This window comes from Pinus tabuliformis, chromosome 6, assembly GCF_031772625.1.
Source record: "Pinus tabuliformis cultivar Carrire ecotype Pingquan chromosome 6, CPIR1, whole genome shotgun sequence".
Taxonomy (NCBI): domain Eukaryota; kingdom Viridiplantae; phylum Streptophyta; class Pinopsida; order Pinales; family Pinaceae; genus Pinus; species Pinus tabuliformis.
In genome coordinates this window covers 255,807,024-255,824,642 of record NC_142292.1, presented here as the reverse complement: position 1 = coordinate 255,824,642, position 17,619 = coordinate 255,807,024, and the positions used below count along the sequence as shown (strand labels likewise).

General features: G+C 40.4%; 2 pseudogenes; both read right to left on the bottom strand.

Annotated features, from left to right (window-relative positions):
• Positions 1–5,048: 5,048 nt before the first annotated feature.
• On the bottom strand, positions 5,049–6,652 carry LOC149258352 (uncharacterized; annotated as a pseudogene).
• A 3,977-nt stretch (positions 6,653–10,629) lies between these two features.
• LOC149258351 (uncharacterized) lies at positions 10,630–12,122 on the bottom strand (annotated as a pseudogene).
• Between the last annotated feature and the right edge of the window lie 5,497 nt (positions 12,123–17,619).

The window sequence follows — 17,619 nt, the reverse complement described above, 5'->3', positions numbered from 1 at the left end:
ATACCTTTGTCTCGTGAATCCTCTTCACGTCTTTTGTAGCCCAGAGCGAGGTGTACCTCGCTGCTTCAGGCAGATTATCCTCAACACTGGCAAACTAGTTGTCCTCCGGCAGTTCCCCTGCAACCAACAATATGGATAAGAGCAACCATGTGTAGTGGAAGGTCTTACCTTGCTCCTGGGCCCCCTTTCAGTTTGTCAAAAACTCCTCGCAGAGGAACTGCGCCTAGTTGAACTGTACCCCCTCCGCGCATTGTTCTGCCAGTGCAATCACAGACACCGGTACTTCCTCGGTGCGACATTTCCTCATCAGTTTTCTGGATAGCAGCTTGGTGGCTATGCACATTCCTTTGTCCGTAATGCTTGCTATTGCGTACCCCTGCTTTCTCTTCTCTAGTTTATACTTGGCCTTCATGGCTTCTGCGAGGGCCAAGTCGCTATTTTCTCCTGCTATGGACGTGGGGTCGTGCCCTTTGAAGGGCAGTCGAGAAAGTCTGTGAATTAGGTGGGTCATGATGGGAATAGGCTCTTCCAGCTAGAGATACCCATCATGTAGTAGGTAGGACAACTGCCTGATGACGAAAATGGTGATGGGTGCGCAATGGTAGCGGGGTATCCATCACAGATGGTGTAACCTAGCCTTCTCCACACTGCGCAACCATTTCTACTTCATTAAGCTTTCCATGGCCAGGTGTGGGAACTTCTCACTGTTCGCGAGGTCCCAATCCTTTAACTTCATGGTAGGTATTCATCCCAAAAGTGGACCATCAAACCTTATACCGTTGGGGAGGAGCAGGGTTTGGAGCACACTCTGTGTGGCCTTCCCTTTCCATGGGGGGACGTATGTAGGTAACTTTGTTGTGGAAGGCATTGGTGAGACATCCTCTACACATCATCTTGCACCTCAATTTGAACGATTAGAGCTTAGAAGTCTTCCTCCTCTTCATCTGATTCAACATTGATGACTTTTCCCTTTTCTTTCATTGACAATTTGCCACACCGTGGGATTCTTGGGGATACACAAACTGGTGCATAGCCTGATTATATTTCTTCAGTCGTGGCGTTCGTGGTGATCTTGGAACTTCTGGTGCAACTATCGCCTCTCCAGGCTCCTCATGGGCGATATGGGGCTCTGTGGTATCTTCGGTGAATCGTACTCTTGTTCTGGTTGTAGTCATCGTGTCTATAGTCTAGGGTGGTAAGATTACACGGCATTCACTGCTTTGTAACTGCTCAATTCTCACACAACCAAGTGTTGCCTCGTGGCTAGCCCTGGGGATTTTATAGCATCTTTTGAATTTGAATTTGAAAATTCCCCCCACTTCTGAGTCATTAATGCCTTCTTGGCGGCAAATCGTCCCAAATATAGCGCTTAATTTGTGTCTTAATTGCCCACTGCCTGCTCCTCTTTGCCTTAAATTGGACATCTTATAATAAACATTGACACCAATGGTCACTTCCCAGCCTACCCACATGGCAGCGTAGCTCCCTATGCGTGGGGGTGACCCCTATGACATATTTATCCTATGCACAACCTCCTTATCGCACAGCTCCCATACAGACTCTTTTATAGTGCTGCACTCTCTTTCAACTGGTTGGAATGCTGAGACTGTGGTTCCTATGGATAGTCAGGTGGTCGCACCACCTGTGCAAGGCTTCAACTCTCCTTCCATCCTAGTCTGTGGGCACTCCTCAATTACCCTCATGACAGTCAGCGCCACACGTTCTCCCTTATGTGGTGCATTCCCCTAGTTACTTTGTCTCGTAAGGTGCGCTCGTAGCCATGGTATCAGAGCCACAAATTCTCAGCGAAAATCTTCTAATGCAGTAATATGGTTGCCCATATCTTATCCTGTCATTCTTAGTTTATCGACACGACATGCTTGCACGATTTTGTTTTCCAGTTTGTTGATTTTTGTGTCCATTAACATGCTTTCCTTTATCCTCTCCCGTGGTCGCACCACTTCTGAGCATCATGTTCACATTCGGGTCCTCTTCGCACAGCTCAGACCTCATCATTTGTATATTCTGAGTCAGGGGAGGCTGGAATACCCATTTTTCGCACATCTTTGTGATCAATGTAGGACATTCTATTGTTTCATTATCAAACTGAGCACAATACGTATAGGATATCCTTGTCGGGTTGGTACAGTCGCGGGCATAGTGCCCTGGTCCTCCGCAATTGTAACAAATTAACTGTCCGCAGCCCCTTCCTGGTCCCATTCCACCTCGTCCTCGACCTCGCCCCTGAAATACGGTGCACGCCATCCCCACATCCAGGTCGAGGGCTTGCATTTTGTTCTGCATTCTATAGGCCGGGGTCCGATCCATAACTAGCTCGTAACTGCAGCAAGTGCGCTCTTCGTGGCCTACCGACCTATAGAAATTACAAAACAATTGCTGGGGTGTCTGTGTATATTTCTGCAACAAATGACAATTGTCCGTCATGTGTTTCCCTCCTATCTAACAAATCATGTAGCATAAAGTGGGTCCCACGCTCATCCCTGCCTATGCCTCCGGTCTTAATGGCATTTTCCCTCCTCATTCTAAGTAGTTTGTGAATACTGGGCAGTAATCCTTGTCATGACCCTGTCCTTTGCACTTTATGCACCATACTTCCTCGCGTGCCTCTGGCTGCGGTGTCGTATCCTGCTTCAAGCTTTGCATTTCCAAACACAAATTCTATAGTTGTGCGTGGATTTGCTAAACTCCCAACCCAAGGTCCTGTATCGAGGTCTCATGTAATCTCATTTCCATCTCCAATGCTTCGGCCTGGGTAGAAATTTTTTGCTATGACAACGTCATCCTCAAGTGTGGAGTCAGAGATGCTACAAACCATGTGCGATGTTGTGCATCTATTAGCGTCATATTGGCCTCGTGAATTTTACTTTTCAGCCTTTATTGCAGATCCCAGGGGGTCTCGCCCAAAAGCATCACGATCTCTTTAAACCTAATGATTGAGTGTGTCTCTGATTTTGGCCTGCTAAATTATCTATTTAACGCATTCTGGATCTTTGCTATCCCTGCGTTTGGGTGTTCGTTGGAGTGCTTGATGTACCACATTAATGCGCTATCCTGCAACGCGCTCACCTCGTAGCCCTCTTAGTATTGTCATTTGTGACACCTTGTGCTTCCCATACTGCTCTTACCATGAACAAGAATTGGTCCAGATCCTCATTCCCTACTCCTCTAAATATTGGTAGTTTGATCGCGCTCACCATAATAAACTATGGAGGTGGTGGAGGTGGAGTGGGTGGAGATGGAGGTGAAGGAGGTGAAGTGGCTAGCGGTGTGGGTGGTAATTGCGGCATCCGATGCCTTATCAAGCTGACCGCACTTCTCAGAGAAACTTTCGTGAGCTCGTCCTTACTCTCCCGTGAGGGTGAAATCAGGGGACTGTTTTCTAATTCTTCACTGCTTCCGCTTCTATAGATTCTTCTGCTCCACGTAGTCCCAAACATTAACTTATTCACATAACCTACTTTTCACATAAAAACATCTTAATACAGGTATTCAAATATTTAATATACTTACCTTGTCGTCCCTTGAGAAAACGTCACTCTGCCTCACTGTAATTGATGGTTGTGTCCACCCCAAACTCAGTGATAAATCCTCCTATTATTCGGTCGAGCTAGTGGTCCACATCTTGTGCTATCTTATCTTCTGGGGCTTCTAGTTTGCACACTAATTCCGGGGTCCACACTATCAGTTGGTCGAGCCTACAACTTCCCTGGCTATCGGCTAACCTCACGATCCACTCATACAATTCAGAAGGAAAGTATGCAAAGAAAATCTCGTGGATTTCCATATACATGTAGTGATCCAACCACTTTTTCTCAGATACTTGCGGAGTTCTGTTTTCCTGTGTCGCAAACTCGTGAATCTTCTTATCCAACCACTCTTAATTTTCCTTCTTTGTTGGGTTATGTTAGCACTCAAAACGTACCTCAAGGCTAAGAAGAGGAATTTCCGAGGTAACCCCAAACCAAGCTTTTGATCTGGCATCTAGCCCTGCCAGACCAGAGAGGGCTCTCTCTTTGCCAACAAAATTTGGCTATGATAACTGATTCTTAGGCTAGCTATGGAGTGCGGGGATTTATTTGAAAGGTTTTGGGTCGAAACGGCAAAAGAGAAGACAATTGGGCATGGAGTCAATGCCAGTTTCTCTCAGCAAACTTGGGGCAAAGTAAGTGCCATGTTTAGCCAGATAGGAGATTGCAAATGTGAGAGGAATAGGGGAGAAAGCCTATTGCCCTGTGGGCATCAAACATGGGATGGATCTACAGTAGCAGCGTTAAATGAAAGAGAAACACAAGGTTTCTCAATAAAGCATCTAGAAAAGGATGAATTCTGCGAAGACAACCATTACTTCTATCAGCAAAATCATCATGAAAGGAGCATCATAGGGAATGGATTCCTAATACATCTCTTAGATAATGTTGTAACAAGGTAGAGAAAGTAAAATATCTAAGTGAATGACAGGAAAATCATACTGAACAATAAACACCGTGATGGATCCCAGGTCTAAAGGGAAAAAACTGCTTTATTAAAATCATATTCAGGAAAACTTTACATAGTGCCAAGAAGCCTCTCTGCTACCAAAATCAAACCTCTACCTTTTAAAAATAATCCTATATATACCCTATTACATATTAATTATGAATTCCTAAACATAGGAATCAAAATAATTAAAATAGAAAAAACAAACAAACACCTAAATATATTTTTATGCGGTCAAATAAAATAAATCTAACTTATAACTAAGGAATTAAATCACAACAAAACAGAACAATTGATTTGCTACCACAAGTCGAATTGCCTACCTAAGTTTGTTTTGGAACATTGCTGGAAATCAGGGATAATCTGGGATGCTGATCAAATCATCCTCCACCTGCGCTCTGTAGATGCCTTGGATTCCTGAAATATTTGCCATTTGTTCGTTGAATGTTTTGAATACTGCCACCTCTCCTTCAAAAACTCAATGTTGTTGATTTCATAGCTAAAATACTTGCCATCAATTCCTAGAAATATTCGAATAATGCCACATCTAGTTATGATTCTCCATCACTATCATACCCGAAAACTGATGACACTTTGGAAATATCTTTTGCTTTTTTTGGAGGCAGCACCTGAAGAAGTCTTGGAAGGAGCAGCCTTGGTTGCAAATCCAAACTTGATCTGAACACTTTGCGACCGCAATCACCTAGCAGTGAAGACTACCCTAAGAGTGGAGGATATGAATGTCTAGGAGGAGATGTGAAGTCAGTTCTACAAAGGGTAGCATCAGCGTAGTCAGCCTCTCTTGGCACATAAGGCCTATTGATCTCATTGAGATAATTCTGCTCTAAAACACGTTCTCTTATTCTCTGACGGTGTAAATATTCAAGCCCTGGATCTACCCCATGATAATCAATATTAGATAACAACCCATTCCTCATAGGAAATGGATCAGCAGGAGGCAGGGCCTACCTCTGATACGCAGAAGCATATGGATCTGATGCTTGCAAAGCATAAGCATCAAGCAATGGTGCACGCTGAGGCAATACTGTGTCAGGTCGATATAATGGAACTTGGGGAACCTGATCAACAAATGGTACACGTCTTGCTTCCCTAACATTATCACGAACAGGTTTCCCAGGCCTACTGTCTCATGGACCACAAGAGTTTGAGGACCACGAGAGTTCTGAAAAGGTGTCGGTTGAAGCAACTGGGACAACTTTTTAACCTGTTCTACATTCAGTTGAAACTTGAACTTGTTTTTCCCATAGTAATTATCTTTAATCGCAGCCTTGAATTTTTCCTCTGGCAATGGCAAGCATTCCTTCTGAATACGGAAGCGTACCTAGGCTGGAAAAGGCTTCTTCGAAGTCTTGAATGCATCATGTTCAAGTTCATATCCACCTTTACCTGCAGCCTTGTATATTCCATACATCAGACGAAGGTTGAAGTCAGACAAAAAGAGTCGCATTCCCATCGTAACCTTCTCAACAAGCTCCTTGTGTGCCTGAGGCAACCCAAAAACACGATAACAGAAACATGTCAGCCACGACCCTTGCCTTCAAAATTCCCTTGCCTTTAAAAGCACCTTCATTGATTCCAGGAAGATCAATAAGTTGTATCATAGCATCATTTTAGCGTATGACACCAGGAATACAAGTGTTGTGAGCTCATATGATGCTGCTTCTGAGAGAGTTCCAGTGAGTAAAGTAAGAAGTATTGATTTCTCCACACTGAAAGTTGCTTCAGCAACATGACTGTAGATAACTTCGTTTTCTCAGGATGACTCAGCTCCTCCAATGACCACTGGTTTTTTTTCTCCCAAGAAGATGTATCGCCCTCAGAAACCTGGCACGATTAGTTGTATTTGTAGTTAAGGTGGAAGATAAATTCTCCTACCAATAGGAAGGGACTCAACCTGCCTTAATTATTTACTCGGCCTCGGAGTCAGCTTGACTCCACCTCCAAGGAGTGGTATTAGCCTTGGGAATCCTATCAGAGAAACACAACCATGACCATATTTTGTGATTTCAAAACAATCACTAGCACCACTAGAACCCTTCAGTGGCTCCAATAGTTGTGTCCTCAGCTTCGCTATCTTAGCTTTAAGCTGCCCGAGATGGTATTCTGTAGTTTTATTCTTTTCTGTCCATGCCATCTCAAATTCTATCTCCCATCTGTCGTGAGAATTGAAACTTCGGGATGAAAATCCAAGAAGGGATCTTGTCTACTGGAGTATCCTTGCAATGGCATATTTGATCTTCAAACATGGGAGTTTTGAAAGTGTGCTGAGTCCTACACGTAGCGCCAAAGGGCTACACGCAGCGCCACACTTCCAAAAGCACAACGCCATAGCGAGGAACGCAGCTCCACACTCCAGATTGGGTTAACTTTCAATTTTTTGACTTGGTTTCAATATTTTGACTTGTGTGTGTTGTTGATGCAGGGCACTTGGAATTTGGAGCATATCGAGGGGGCAAAAGGAACCTTCCCACCAGATCTTCCTGCTATGAATTTATTATGTCCAAATGGAACTCTTGAACATATGTCTGTCCTGTAGCTATCTCCGACTTTATATTTCACTTCTTTGATTCTATCTTGTTAGGATTTCCCCTCTGGTATAATGGTTTATTTGGCCGCATTTTAAAACAATTCCCATTCTGTAACCATCGCAAACTAGTTGATTGTATTTTGCAAGGACTCCCATTCTGCAATGTTGATTTCTCCTGTGATGAAATATTCTTTTACAAAAGTGTTGTCTATAGTATTGTAGTTTCCTGGATTTTCATTCTCATCATTAAGCTCCAAGCCAATGGTTGCACTTCGGGGATTCCTAATGTTTAATGCCATTTGGTTTTCAACCCTTCTGAGACTAAAAAAACTGGGATTCTTGAACCAATTTCACAATAATATTTACCACCACTTGTTGGTATCATTTTTCTTGCTCTTTTTCTCCTTCTACCTTCTACGACAAAATCACTTGTGGACTTTCTATTCTGATAAATAACATTAAATCTACTGCAAGTTTGCCTTTCATAGCTTCTGTCAGATATTTTTGCTCCTGAGTAGCTACAACCTTTTGTGAGTGGACTTGATCTTGGAACACTGGAAAGATAATGACATCTACCTCCTCATTAATTGCAACCTCCCCAAGATTCATGCTTATAAATCTCCAAGTAATTCCTTTTAAAAACCATGAGACCAGCAACTGTATACCTTTCACCAGCAATATCACTGTCAGTAATGCATAGTGCCCTCTGCACAGATTCATGGACATTTCTTTCAATCAAATCAGAGAAACGAATTCACCATATGTTGAGATGATGATTAGTAGCACGGAAATAGGCCTCAAATTCTATGTTCTCTTCTTCTCTATCACAATCCAGCCACTGACATCTCCTAGCTCGATCAAGATCATTAAACACATAAACAGCTGCACGGGGAGATCTTTGAGTCAATCGTTCATTTGGTCATAACTTTTGATTTGGGATTCGGTTTTGGGAGTGTGATATACTGTTGGAAAGCTTTTTCCAAGCTACTCTTGATGGACATGCTTATAACATGTTTTTTTTTTTTTTTTTTTTTTGAATATCATGTGCAAAAAATCTAACAAAACCGAACATAGTAAGAAGCCCATTTTCATCACTGAAGGAAGGCCAAAGGACTGACTCTAACAGTGGTGCCATTGGGGATGGAAGCTCCTTGGAGGTGACAAGAACCGCAGATCTCTAAGAACGTGTATATTAGTGCCTCATCAATTGGGCAATACGGTCAAACAACTACAAACCTGAACAACTTATACCAATCCATAAAACATACACATACTGCAACCTATACATAGACAAATACCGGAAAATGAAATGATGCCTTGGGTAATTTATTTATACACAAACCTACCCTACTTTGCAATAAAGTCAATATATCAAGTGATATTGTAATGCCAAACCAACCAATCAAGCTATTGTGACAATGATACGGTTGTTTGATGGTGTTTGAAACGGAACATAATTTGGAATTCTACCAGCAATATATACCCATAGTACCTCTGGCTCTGTAAAAGAAAATATGGTTTTTCTTTCAACTTAAAAACATATTCCATATATCCTGCTATAGGATCACAAAATCTAGATTCTATCTGCTGCACCAACTCATTAACATATGCTCTCGGATGGATATTGTCACAACCTTGCTGTAAATCATAACATCCTTCAATCCAACCATCCAAGGGCAACCTTAACTTTTGTTTTTTGGGAGGAGGGAGGGTTTCGAAGAACTATTTAGGATATTGGAAATCATATGATTCAATTCGAACATCCAATAATTCAATTTCATTTTCTAATATTTCAACAACTAAGCCAAGAAAACAATATTTACTTTCAGGTGTGAATCGGCTGGATTTCAAGCTAAGAAACAATGATGTTGAAAAACTCTGATCAATATGAAATTTTGCTAACTCATGCCTTAGAATCAATAACATTTCACTAGATAACGTATTTTCCACATACCCTGTCATCTATGATTACCATCAACGTTCTGAAATCTAGATATTTGGCAGTGAAGTCGAAGCTCAATATCTTGAACATTGGAGTCATTAGGTAGATGATTTCAGCCTTCATATATGTCTGACTACTATTCACCATTAGCAATCAGATCTGTAACTTAAATTATCTTTCCTAGAGAAGTTCTGTCACCTCGTCCCCAGTAGCGGCACTAAAATGTTAGCACTCAGAACGTACCTCAAGTCTGAGAAGAGGCAATTCCGAGGTAACCTCAGACCAAGCTTTCGATCTAGCATCTAGCCCTACTAGACCAGAGAGGGCTCTCCCTTTGCCAACAAAATGTGGATATGATAACTGATTCTTAGGCTAGCTATGGAGTGGAGGGACTTATTTGAAAGGTTTTGGGTCGAAACAATAAAAGAGAAGACAATTGGGCTATGGATTCGATGCCAGTTTCTGCCGACAAACTTGGGGCAAAGTAAGTGCCATGTTTAGCCAGATAGAAGATTGCAAATGTGAGAAGAATAGGGGAGAAAGCCCGCTGCCCTGTAGGCATCAAATAGGGGATGGATCTACAGTAGCAGCATTAGACGAAAGAGAAACACGAGGTTGCTCAACAGAGCATCTAGCAAAGGATGAATTCTGCAAAGGCAACCATTACATCTAACAGCAAAATCATCATGAAAGGAGCATCATAGGGAATGGATTCCTAACACATCTCTTAGATAATGTTGTAACAAGGTAGAGAAAACAAAATATGTAAGTGAATGATAGGAAAAACATACTGAACAATAAACACCATGATGGATCCCAGGTCCAAAGGGCAAAAACTGCTTTATTAAAATGATATTCAAGAAAACTTTACATAGTGCCAAGCAGCCTCTCTGTTGCCAAAATCGAACCTCTATATTTTAAAAATAATCCTATATATACCCTATTACATATTAATTATGAATTCCTAATCATAGGAATCAAAATAGTTAAAATAGGAAAAACAAACAAGCACCTAAATATAGATATATATATATATATATATATATATATATATATATATATATATATATATATATATATATATATATATATATATATATATGCGGTCAAATAAAATAAATCTAACTTATAACTAAGGAATTAAATCACAACAAAACAGAACAATTGATTTGCTGCCACAAGTCGAATTCCCTGCCTAAGTTTGTTTTGGAACATCACTGGAAATTAGGGATAATCTGGGATGCTGATCAAGTCATCCTCCACCTGCGCTCTGTAGATGCCTTGGATTCCTGAAATATTTTCCATTTGTTCGTTGAATGTTTTGAATACTGCCACCTCTCTTTCAATGATTTCATAGCTAGAATACTTGCCATCGATTCCTAGAAAGATTCGAATAATGCCACATCTAGTTATGATTCTCCATCACTATCATACCCGAAAATTGATGACACTTTGGAAATATCTTTTGCTTTTTTTGGAGGCATCACCTGAAGAAGTCTTGGAAGGAGCAGCCTTGGTTGCAAAGACAAACTTTTGTTGATCCTGCACTGCAAGAGATGTTGTAGTTATTATTGTACTAGAGGCTAGGACAAAACGGGAGTCCTCTTGCTTAAGCGTAAGCCCACTGCTTCCAATTCCCTTGTTAAAATTTGTCGATCACCCTCACTTTTAGAGAACCAATAACACTTGATCTGAAGACTTTCCGACTGCAATCACCTAGCACTGAAGATGACCCTATGAGTGAAGGATATGAACATCTAGGAGGAGATGTGAAGTCAGCTCTACGAAGGGCAGCATCAGTGTAGTCAACCTCTCTTGGCACATAAGGCCTATTGATCTCATAAAGATAATTCTGCTCTAAAACTCATTCTCTTATTCTCTGATGGTGTAAATATTCAAGCCCTAGATCTACGCCATGATAATCAATATCAGATAACAACCCATTCCTCACAAGTAATGGATCAGCATGAGGCAGGGCATACCTCTGATACGGAGAAGCATACAGATCTGATGCTTGCAAAGCATAAGAATCAAGCAATGGTACACGTTGAGACAATACTATGTTAGGTCGATATAATGGAACTTGGGAAACCTAATCAACAAATGGTACACGTCTTTCTTCCCTAACATTATCACGAATAGGTTTCCTAGGCCTATTATCTCATGGACCACGAGAATTCTGAGAAGGTACTTGTGGAAACAACTGGGACAACATAACGTGTTATGCATTCAATTGAAACTTCAACTTGTTTTTCCCATAGTAATTCTCTTTAATCACAACTTTGAATTTTTCCTGTGGCAATGGCAAGCATTCCTTTTGAATACGGAAGTGTACCTTTGTTGGAAAAGGCTTCTTCGAAGTCTTGAATGCATTAGGTTCAAGTTCATATCCACCTTTACCTGCAGCCTTGTATATTCCATACATCAGACGAAGGTTGAAGTCATACAAAAAGAGCCACATTCCATTCGTAACCTTCTCAACAAGCTCCTTGTGTGCCTGAGGCAACGCAAAAACATGATAACGGAAACCTGTCAACCACAACCCTTGCCTTCAAAAGTGCCTTCATTGATTCCAAGAAGATCAAGAAGTTGTATCTTAGGATCATTTTAGTGCATGACACCAGGAATACAAGTAAGTGTTGTGAACTCATATGATGTTGCTTCTAAGAGAGTTCCAGTGAGTAAAGTAAGAAGTGTTGATTTCCCCACACTAAAAGCTACTTCAACAAGATGACTATAGACAACTTGGTTTTCTCAGGATGACTCAGCTCCTCCAATGACCACTGGTTTTTGTTCTCCCAAGACGATGTATCCCCCTCAGAAAGCTGGCACGGTCAGTTGTATATGTAATTAAGGTGAAAGATAAATTTGGTTTCCAATAGGAAGGGACTCAACATGCCTTAATTATTTACTCAGCCTCGGAATCAGCTTGACTCTGCCTCCAAGGAGTGGTATCAACCTTGGGAATCCTATCAGAGCAACATGACCATGACCATATTTTGTGATTTCAAAACCATCACTAACACCACTAGAATCCTTTAGTGGCTCCAATAGTCGTGTCCTTAGCTTCGCTATCTTAGCTTTAAGTTGCCCAAGATGGTATTGTGTAGTTTTATTCTTTTGTGTCCATGCCATCTCAAATATTATCTCCCATCTCTCCTGAGAATTGAAACTTCAGGATGCAAATCCAAGAATGGATCTTGCCTGCTGGAGTATCCTTGCAATGCCATATTAGATCTTCAAACATGGGAGTTTCGAAAGTGTGTTGAGTCCTACGCGTAGCGCCACACTTCCAAAAGCGTAGCGCCATAGCCAGGAGCACAGTGCCACACTCCAGATTGGGTTAAATTTCAATGTTTTGACTTGGTTTCAATCTTTTGACTTGTGTGTGTTGTTGATGTAGGGGCACTTGGAATTTGGAGCATCTTAAGGGGGCAAAAGGAACCTTCCCACCAGATCTTCCTGTGAATTTATAATGTCCAGATTGAACTCTTGCACATATGTCTGTCTTGTAGCTATCTCTGACTTTATCTTTATCTTCTTTGATTCTATCTTGTTAGGATTTCCCCTCTGGTATAATGGTTTATTTGGCTGCATTTTAAAACAATTCCCATTCTGTAACCACTACAATCTGGTTGATTGCATTTTGCAAGGACTCCCATTCTGTAATGTTGATTTCTCCTGTGATGAAATAATTTCTTACAAAGTGTTCCCTATAGCATTTTAGTTTCCTGGATTTTCATTCTCATCATTAAGCTCCAAGCCAATGGCTACACATTGGGGATTCCTAATGTTTAATGCCATTTGGCTTTCAACCCTTTTGAGACTAGAAAAACTGGGATTCTAGAACCAATGCCACAATATTATTTACCACCACTGGTTGGTATCATTCATCTTTCTCTTTTTCTCCTTCTGCCTTCTACGACAAAACCACTTGTGGACTTGCTATTCTAATAAATAACATTAACTCTACTGCAAGTTTTCCTTTCATAGCTTCTGTCGGATATTTTTACTCCTGAGTAGCTACAACCTTTTGTGAGTGGACTTGATCTTGGAACACTGGAAAGATAATGACATCTACCTCCTCATCAATTGAAACCTCCCCAAGATTCATACTTATAAATCTCCAAGTAATTCCTTTTAAAAACCATGAGACCAACAATTGTATACGTTTCACCAACAATATCACTGTCAGAAATGCACAGTGCCCTCTACACAGATTCATGGACATTTCTTTCAATCAAATCAGACAAATGGAATCGCCATATGTTGAGTTGAGGATTAGTAGCAGGGAAATAGGCCTCAGATGCTATGTTCTCTTCTTCTCTATCACAATCCATCCACTGACATCTCCTAGCTTCATCAAGATCAATAAACACATAAACAGCTGCACGAGGAGATCTTTGAGTCAATCTTTCATTCGGTCATAACTTTTGATCCAGGATTCGGTTTTGGGAGTTTGATATACCGTTGGAAATATTTTTTCAAGATGCTCTTGATGAACATGCTTATTATATGTTTTGCACTGAAGATCATTTGCAAAACATCTAACAAAACCGAACATAGTAAGAGGCACATTTTGATCACTGAAGGAAGGCCAAAGGACTGACTCTAACAGGTTCCAGTGGCATGACATCAAACATCCCTTATGCAGATCTCAGTCCCAAAAAAGGAACAATTTTTTGGCTTAGTGGGGCCTGACCTAGGTTCGGAAGTTATTTAGCCAAGCAAATCTCGGTACTACTGGCCCTTCCGGCAGCAGTCCATGGAGCGCGGACTGAGGTCTCACCCGAAGTAGTATGGGAGGGTGTAGGAACTAGGTTTCCGCACCTTAGGGATGTCTTGATGAAGTTTCTGGAGGTTCGTGGTCCGACCCTATGTGCTTGCACTACTTCGCGCAGTTGTCTATCCTTCGCTACTTGTGCCACTACCTCTGCGCACCTCTGTAATGGCATGAAGAAAGTACTACCCTGATCTCTATTCTTACTATGCTATTATATTAGTGCTTAACTTAACTTGTGAGGGCCTGATATTCTTATTACTTTTTTCAACATTCAGGTAAGTGCGTGTAATCATAAATAGTATCAATGCATAAAGATAAACAGAAACATAGATGCGCAATATTCTGAGTCAAACTTATCTTTATTAGTATTCTTTTCCAAGTACAATCCACCTACAGACCTGACTCCACCCTGTGCACTTAGTTGTAGGGGTCCGTGGACTCAGCTGCGGACTCTACTAGACCTCTACACACTTCGCTGTAGAGCCTCTTCCTACTACTATGACCCAATACACTTCAACTTTTCCTCTTATGCTCTAACCATGCCTTCGCATCTATATATCCGCAAAAATTATTGTTTTTACACTTAGACTCATTCTAGACTTTTACGCTCCACGCCAGCACTTCGTGGAGTCTTACAATACAATTGACCAAAACTCGGGCTTTAAGCCCCAAAACCTACTGCAGGGGATTCCATGCCCAACAAAAGGTGTAGTCCATTTCCCTCTTAAACATTGCACCCATATTTGTGAGATCAAATGGGAGCTTGCGATATGAAAAGGTTCCCCAAGGAAAGATGAAGGAATTTTTATGTTTATCATCTAGTTTGATAGCGATATGGTTATATCTCGAGAAGCCATCCATAAAGGAAAATGATTCGCAATCAACACAATCGTCGATGATTTTCTCAATGAGCTAAGTAGGATAGTTGTCTTTGGGACAAGCAGTGTTCAAATCATGGTAATCAACATATTAGAGGATGGTACCCTATTCCTTGTCTAAGGGAATTATATTAGATACCCATTCCGATAGGGGAACAAGATAAATGAAACTGGCGCTATAAAAAAAAAATATTTTTTTCTTGATGGAAGTTGCCTTGGACTAGTCGAAGTCTTTTCTAGGCAGAGCTCATATTATCATAAGTATTGATCTCATTCATGACAATAGATGGATTAATACTAGAAATTCCCTCATAAGACCAAGAAAAAATATCACGAAATTTCTTAAAGAAAGTTGCAATTTCCTAGGGAATGCAGTCACCTCCAATCTGAGTGTTTTCCACAATTCTTGTTTTCCTGTTTTGATTGACATATCGATGAGTAAATTTTTTGAGAAATTACCCATAAGTGAGGGCATGTTCTCAAAAGTAAAATTTATTCAAAACATCTCAATTACGAATAATTTTAAAACTATCTTATGTTTTTCCAATCTTCATTCATTAGAAAAAAGAATAAAACTTATTTTCAAACATCTCCTCGATATATCATCAATTAAGAGTGAAGAATAAAAATCAACTTGAATCTCACACTTTCCACCAAAATTACACTTATGGACGACACAAACCCAACTCATCGAGCACGTCTAAGGATTTTTCTTCTCCAATGAAAATAGATGCCTCAACCTTTATGGCTAAGTGTGTTGCAATCATGTTCATGATTCCCTTATTATGCTGCTAATTGCACTAATAATGTTTCCAATCATACAATTTTCGAGACATATTATGAAGTATTCGTGACATCAAATTATATTTGTATTAAGCCAGGCTGTGGAGATTCCTCCCAAGATTGTATAACTACAAAATGCACTGAATTGCACTCATAAGTTGAAAATAATTAATATTATATTCTATTAATGGAGAAATGGTTACATAGTTGTAACGTAACTCCTTAAGTTAGGATTAGTTTCTAGGTTGTAGGACTTTATTCTCACCTCCCTATTCTTTTGAGATGTATTTATTGTCTCATATTTGATTAATTAAACATGAGAGTGTACTCTCCAATTTGTGCAGTCTTCGGGTGCAGCTTGCTCACCTTTGAGCTACTGGTTAATTTAACTCATTTCTTTTCATTCCAGTTCTCTAACATGGTATCAGAGTTCAGATATGGTGAGCCTGATTTACCTACAGAGCCTTCATCACTACAGATCCTTCATGGCTACAGTGCCCTAGTGGAAACATAGGGAACTTAATGCTCACATTTGCGAAGTGTAGGTGGTTGGGAGTGACGTACCTTACTCACAGGAGAAATTTATTTTCTCAAGTCTCAGCATATCTCTAGCTAAGCACAAAGTGGTCATCACGCCTTTTGGCCTGACAGAAGCGATGATCATCATGGATCTCAGGGTCATACCCGCGATGATCGACCTCTCCTTAGAGGGAATTTAAATCATCCTTTTTTTCAGTCCAAAAGAGTGATACCGTGTTTTTTTATGGTTCTGAGCTTCAGATCGAGTAGTTTAGTGGAAAATTTGAGTTGCAGAAACAAATATCATGGTAGATTCATGGCATATCGAGTAGATAAGAAGAATATTAGGCAATTTGGTGGCAGATCTGTGAACGATTCAAAAGTTCTAGTATGTTTTGAGATTTTTTTTTTTTAGCTTGTAATTGTTCACTTGTTGAGAATTGACTCTAGATTGAGGGATTGGGATTCTGATGAGTCGAAAATGAATAATTTTACAAAATATTTTCTCAACGAGACTAATAAACTTGATGAGACCAATTATACTAATTGGAAATTCAAGCTACAAAAGGTTCTTGAGGGATCGAGCGCTTGGTCGATCGTGAGTGGCGATGAGCTGAAGCTGACCATGGCAACAAGCAACACAACATCACTAATGCAGGATTGGGATAAAAGGGATAATAATGCGAAAGTCTTATTGAAGATGTCTTTTAAAGACAATATTATCCCACATATCAGAGACTGTAGATCGTCCAGTGACATATGGACTACACTCAAGAAGCTCTAGTAGACACATAACACCAATCACATCTTGTCACTCAAAGGCAAGTTGTTTTCCATGAGGATGGAGGATAATGAATCCGTTGTTAGATTCATAGCACCATTCAAGGACCAAAGGGACAGATTGGGAGACATCGAGGAGAAGGTGTATAATTCTAATCTTGTCACAATTGCATTGAACGAGATGATGAATAAATACCAAATCTTCATCACAGTCTTTTCTGCAAGGAAGGAAACCCCTTGATTTGAAGGGCTAACAGGAATCCTGATACAGGAAGAAGAGCGGCGGCAGAATTTGAGAGCACAAAGTGTCGATATTTCTTTGACGGTGAAGAAGAAGCCATACAAAAGGAAACAACCACGGGGATAGAAAGGTGGTGGTGTTTTTCATAAGAGACCATTTAGAGGTATGTCTCCAAGTAAAAATGGTAACAAATTTGAAATTAAATTCTTTTACTGTGGGAAAATCGGTCATTTAGCTAAGTTTATTTTTAAGAGATAGGAAGATGAAGCTAGAAATAAATAGAGAAAATACATTGGACACTTTGCCGATGAAGGTCAGAGTCATGATCTTCATTTATTTGTCATTGATTTTTCTCTTTTAGCTACTGAGGAGGATGAGTCTGAAATATGGTTCGTAGATTTAGGCGCGTCTTCACATATGACAGGTAATAGACATTGGTTCAATTTTTTTCAAGAAACTACTTTTGTAGCTAGCATAAATATAGGTGATGACAAAAGTTATCAAATCAAGGGGTACAGTGATATTCCGGTGATGTTACCTGATGGTAATATCAGATATATGAAAAATGTGATGTATGTACCTAGGATCAAGAAGAACTTGATCTCTGTTTCAATGATGGTAGATCAGGACCTGCAAGTTGAATTCTTC